The 6,148-nt window shown below is 35.1% G+C and overlaps 1 protein-coding gene across 4 annotated transcripts in view; it reads left to right on the top strand.

Moving 5' to 3' along the window:
* Positions 1-6,148, top strand: part of hipk2 (homeodomain interacting protein kinase 2) — an 89,842-nt gene that overhangs the window by 11,969 nt on the left and 71,725 nt on the right. Inside the window, exons 1-3 of one of the 4 annotated variants that reach the window (XM_043264539.1) lie at positions 3,185-3,249; positions 3,926-3,985; positions 5,045-5,260. The exons of 2 other annotated variants lie outside the window; for them this stretch is intronic. The gene's annotated coding sequence lies outside the window, so the exon portion shown is untranslated. Of the gene's footprint in view, positions 1-3,184; positions 3,250-3,925; positions 3,986-5,044; positions 5,261-6,148 lie in introns of those variants that run through there. One more of the 4 variants, XM_043264540.1, reaches the window with a different exon arrangement.

Below are 6,148 nucleotides of genomic sequence, written 5' to 3'. Positions count from 1 at the left end.
GGAACACAACATCATCCTGTTCTCCAAACCGCTTATCCTCTGCAGGATTGTAGGTAGAAGCTTTCCATAAGCTGATATTGTTTCCATCCAAACTTGTGCTAGAACAATTTATGCATGATTTTCTTTTGTTTCCGAATGCTAATCATGTTGGATTTACCCATAATTTGTGCTGGTCACCTGGCTTTGTGTTTTTAGTGATTGTTTTTATTGACTAATGGTCTGGAATTTAGGGGCTTTCTCTTTTTAAGCTCTTAGTATGTAGGCAGAGCATATTGTTATCTTGAGTCACATGACAGTAATGAAGGTTTGGTCCTAAATGTATAGATTATAGAGGTTTAGATTTAAAATATAGAAGATTTCTTCTCCAGGTCGTGACTCTTATCATTGGTAATTCCCCATGGGTGACTATTTAATATATTTACGCTTTGTAAAAAAGGGAAGAAAAAAAAGTCATTTTAAAATAATTGAATTTTTTTGATTATTTGGTGCAGTAATGAACTTTGCAGATTTTAATACTTTTAAAACAGTTGATTAGTAAAGCAGAGAAGTTGAGGAAAAGGCCAAAACACAGGTAAATTTAATATCATAATACTTAAAAAATAATAATAATAATAATAATAATAAATTATCAAGCAATTAGGAGAGACAATAAATATAATTTGATTTATGTCTCAACTGTAAATAAATAAATTTGCAGAATCAAAAATAGTTCCCTTGAAGAATCACCCATATGTGTATTTATTCAGCTCTTTTGAAAGTAATTAAAGAAAAACATGTAAAAGCCATTAAAAATTCTCCAGCTTTTAATCATTTAATTTGTCTTCATATAAAGGTCATAAAGGGAATAAAAAATTACAGCCCATGTATAAACTCATTTATCATCTTATAGCCAAAACCAATTAATTGGCCTAGACAGACTCTGATGGAGTCACAGATTACATTATTTTTAAACTTATTGTTGTGCACTCTCTGTGCGTGTGTGTGTGTGTGTGTGTGTGTTCCTGTTTTGTTCTTTTGTTCTGTCCAAGCCTGTAATTTCATTCCAGCCTCCCCAGAAAATGTCAGCCCGTTCAGTAATCAGATTACTCATAGTTTATGGCTATTGCTGAGGTATTAATATGTTGTATATGTTGTTCACTTATCACTACCGTCAGTGGCTGGCAGGACTCCAGGCTTTGTTTATGGAGCTCTCAGCACCGCTGGTCTACAGAACATCATTTGTGACTCAAAGTCAACATGAAACCGTGTTCACAAACCGTTTAACTCCTGTAATGTGATGTATGATGAATGAAAAAAGATGTAGAACAGGGCTTGACTTTATTCATCAGGAATGGATTGCGTTATGTGTCTGTGGCCTGATTTGAATGATGGGGTTAAAAAAAATAACTCGGTAGCCTATCTTTGTAAAAGACTTGACGTCAGTTGAAAGGGAAAGATGAAAAATACGGCCCCCTGAATTACATGCATTAGCGAATAGTTAATGTAAAGAATTATATATGGGAATGTAAAGAATTATATATATCTCATTTGCTCTCATATTTCTTTCTTCTGCTGAACACAAAGGAAGATATTCTGAAGAATGTTGGTTACCAAACAGTTGCCGGTGGCCGTAGACTTCTATTGTGTTTTTTTTTTCTTCCTTTATCTGGAGGTCAATAGCTACCAGCAATTTTTGGGTTACGGACATTCTTCAAAAACCTACTTTTGTGTTCAAAACAACAGAAAAACAGTCATACGCTGAATAAAACTAATTGGTGTGTAGAAACAAATTTGACTTTAAATTTTACGATCACTTAAAAAGCAATGGAAAGTAACACATTGAATCAAAAATGACATTTTAAAGTAGAAAAACTGAAATAGTTTCATTTTCATGAAACCTACTCCAGTAATTTAAAGTTACAGTACAACAATCCCTTTTTTTATTAAGTATCTTAGTTTTACGTAACTATTTTCCTTTTCCTCTATGAGCATTAAGATTGTTAAGGCTGTTTTTCTGCTGCATCCTGTAAGACGTCTCAGTATGTAAATGACTACATAACCTCAATGCACCGTAATATTTCACGAAGACTAAATGCTGAATTGTTAAGTAAACACAGATGAACATGTTGCCTGAATTTGACTCTGACTAAATAGTTTTGAGTTATTGTAGTCAGAGCCGACTGGAGAATGTATTTTGTTATGTAATCCAGTTTTCCATGATATTTTCCTTAGTTTTAGTCCCTTAGTTCTTCCCATCGTCCCATGCAAGTTTCTGCCATCGGGTTATAGAGGTCGACCACACACACACACACACACACACACACACACACTCTCTTTCTCCCCGGACTGTGATGTATTTGCAGGAAGAAGCAGTCATAATGTATCCTGAAGAGCTGGCCTGCGCAGACTTTGGCTTATTAGCCGTGTCTGTTTATCTCTGGTATTCTCCAGAACCGTCATACGTGTAAAGATTATACTTGACGGAAAACACAAACTGAACCGGCGGATGACAGATGTTCAGAATTCCAGAAAATCACACAGTGTTAAAATAACGCTGCGGAGCAAATGCTTTCGCGAACCGCTGCTTTTTCTAAGGAACACGCGATTGCTATATTCACTTTGATAACACTTGAATTCGAAATAAGCTTCTTTTGTTAATTTTCGAGGCCGCGTTTAGCTTGTTTTGTGGTTAAGAACAGTTGTTTTGTTAGGGCAGAGAATCACTTTAGTCATTGGGGCGCCACATTTATCCGTGCTTTGAGCGCCGCAACTGCAGGATGTGCTCTGCGTGTGTGTGTGTGTGTGTGTGTGTTGTCTGCTCTCGATGTGTGAATCTTGTTTCATCTGTGCCTGGCTTGGCTTTGTGGTTAGTCTCTGGCATGTTGCTCAGGTCTTGTTCTTTTGAAGTACCAACAGTGCAGCAAAAACCTGCAAAACATACTTTCGCAAGTACCCAGGCACACAGAACACGACAGACGCGACAGACAACGAAATAAGTCATGGTTTGGGAGACTCCAATCAAGAGTGCCAAATAAAATAAACCGAACCTTTAATCAACATAATTAAAGCATTATAAATTTTCAGTGTCTCTGTTTTTATTAGTGGGACTGGCGAATGCTGGTCGATACTGTGTTACTGTAATGGTCTGATAACAGGGCTGTACAAGTTGCTTCTTATCGGGTGCTTGTCCTTAAACAGACGTTTTCAGTTTTACTGCTCTTGGTGTAGAGACGGTTAGTCAGCTGGTCCTGAACCATTAAAGTGGCTACTGTGAGTAGCTTCTACACTTCTGCAATAAGGACATTATTTTGAGCCTGTTCGGTTGCTAAAAATATTGTGGTGTAGTCCTTATTATTATGGTAGTAGTTATAGTATGTGTGCGAGTCTAATATATATATCTAGTACTGATTATGTATGTTGTTATTTTAGTTTTTCTATTTATTATATATTATTTTATTTTATTTTTTTAGATTTATTACTATTCTTAGTAGCAGCAGTATCTTTATTATTGCCCATTTTTATTCTATTTATTATATATTAGCGTTTTTATTTATTTCACTTTTTAGGATTTATTTATTTATTTATTTATTATTATTATTGTTATTATTGTTACTGAAACAACTGCTATTAGTAAATATAGGAGTAGTAATATTTATACTTATTATTGGTTTATTATTTATAACATTTATATATTTTTATTTTTAGAAACCATTTACTAATGCTGTTTTAATAATGTTGTTGTTATTATTAGTAGTAGTAGTAGCAGTAGTAGGGTTTTCATTGATTTTATTTACTATTTAATGATAAAAAATTATTTAATTTTATTATATTATTAAAATATTTATTTTATTCATTATACTTGTTATATTTAGTTGTACTATTTTAATGTATCATTTAAACATAGATTTTCATTCTTTTTTTTCTTTTTTTGCCTTCATCGTTTAAGGTTTCCCTGAAGACACTTTGTAAATGCAGTTATCTTGCTCACACTCATGATGCTCTTTTGGTACATCATCTATAACCTCTTCTAAACATATGGCTTCCTCTATTCTCAGACACGGCCTTGATAAGCAGTCAGCAACAGGCTGGTTGGAGAGGTCACAAAGCCTGTGTGTGACAGTGTGTGTTGTTTGTTTGTCTTTCTCTGAGGCCGTCAGAACACATGTCAATGGCTTTAGCCGCTCTCAGGCCCAGCTGCTGTCTGCTCTGCTCAACTAACACCTCACTAAATATCACACAAACAACCCACTAATGGGTCACATTAGGGCAAACTTTGCACGTGTGTGTCCATTTTACAGCTTCATTCTGTGCCTTCCATATCCGTCTCACCCAGAGGGACATTTTATTGCTCGCTTTACTCGTTTCTTTTCAATATTTTTTTAGAAACATACAGTAAAAGTATAGAGTAGCACTATAAAGTTAAGATTGTGCTTAAAAATATCTGTATTAATATTGAGGTTTTTTGCACGTTTGAAAATAAATAAGAAAGATATGAGATGTTGAGATGTTGCTTTATCTAAACGTAGAATTTTAAGAAAGAAAGAATGCTGAGACTATATCTCGCCATTCAGGCTTTTTTTTGTCGGAATCGTGAGATTTAAACTCCGTGATCCGTGATAGAAAGAGTCTTCCACAGAGCTCTTCTAAAACTCTACAGGGGGCCCATTTAAAAAAAAAAAGTGATGCATAAGACATAGCAAAAAGTCTCAGTTTGCTCTCAGTTTAGTCTCGGTGCTGTCTTATAGAGATGAGAATTTTATTTATTTATTTTTCCCCCCAAACGCTCAGGTTTGTGCCAGGTGTAAGCGAGCAGCTTGTGTTCACATGCACATATGCATGTGATTCACGAACACAGTAATAGCGCTCAGCTAGTCAAACATTAGCGCTAAGTGGTAATGCTTTATTTATGTTGTGCTGGTGTGCGTCTAGCTGCCTCTCTGTTTCGTTCCATAAATAGGTTTGGATGTGATCGCTAAATGAGGACTGGGTGGTCAATATCCTGCAGCATCTGCTGTTTGTGTGAGCGTCTCTGTATCTGCCTCTCTCTCTCTCTTTCTCTCTGGAGGTCTTGTGGTTTGAGGAGATGAGCAAGACCGGGGAGCTCCACATGCAAACCAGTGAACACATCCAGGCCGAAAAATAAACAGCCTAAGAAATGCTGCTGTGAGCTGTGTGTCTCGTTTCCTGCTGGCACTCTTCCTATCTTCACACACTGCACAAAATGTGTGCTCCCAGCCTCTCAGAGCTCTCTGAAGCGCGCTGGCCCTGTTCTGCTCTGGAGGTGAGAGATACACCGTGTCATGAATAGAGACAATAGCCAGAGGTTTCCTGCTCTCGCTTTCCATGGAACTACTGGGTTTCATTAGATGAGACTGAGAGAGAGAAGGGAGTGGAGGCTAGATAGATCTGGGAGTAAGGACATGTTTCTAGTTCTTTGTGTTTGTATTTATTTCAATAAGATGCCTGTTGTAAATATAATGTAAAATTAGTATTTAATAAATTTTTTTTTTTTTTTTAAATCAACAAATTACTTAATTGTATTCATATGTGTATATATAAATATATGTATATATATATGTGTGTATATGTGTGTGTGTATATATAATTTCCAGTTTTAGAATTTTTTTTGTGCTTATTTTTTGTGTGTGTGTATATATGTATTCATATACATGCATGCATTCATATTATTTCAAAGTTCAATTTTCTGATTTTAAGTTTTTTAAACTTAAGTTTTTAGTGTAATATTTATATATTATATATTTATATATATATTTATATATTTATATATTATTTCAGTCTTAATTTTTAAGTTCTAAAAACACAAAAGGATAAAACTAAGGGAAAAAAATAAATGAATAGATTGAGTTTTATTCAGATCACCTAGCAAGCACCCATTACAACCGAGCAACCGCATAGCAAACATGCTATAAAACCACTCAGAACACCATGTGCAATGTTTGGTCTTTGGTTATTTTTTCTAATTTATGTACATCGATTTCCAAAATGTCCTCCTAAATCAGCTAAACTGTGAATATAGGTTAGTGTACACTTTTTTTTTTTAATGCCAGAAAAGTTTGTGCGCGCACACACACACACACACACACACACACACACACACACACACACACACACACAAACACAGACAAACAATGTCTGAAGATAGGAGAGG

This window comes from Puntigrus tetrazona, chromosome 18 (assembly GCF_018831695.1).
Source record: "Puntigrus tetrazona isolate hp1 chromosome 18, ASM1883169v1, whole genome shotgun sequence".
NCBI lineage: Eukaryota > Metazoa > Chordata > Actinopteri > Cypriniformes > Cyprinidae > Puntigrus > Puntigrus tetrazona.
This window is presented reverse-complemented; position numbering and strand designations above follow the sequence as displayed.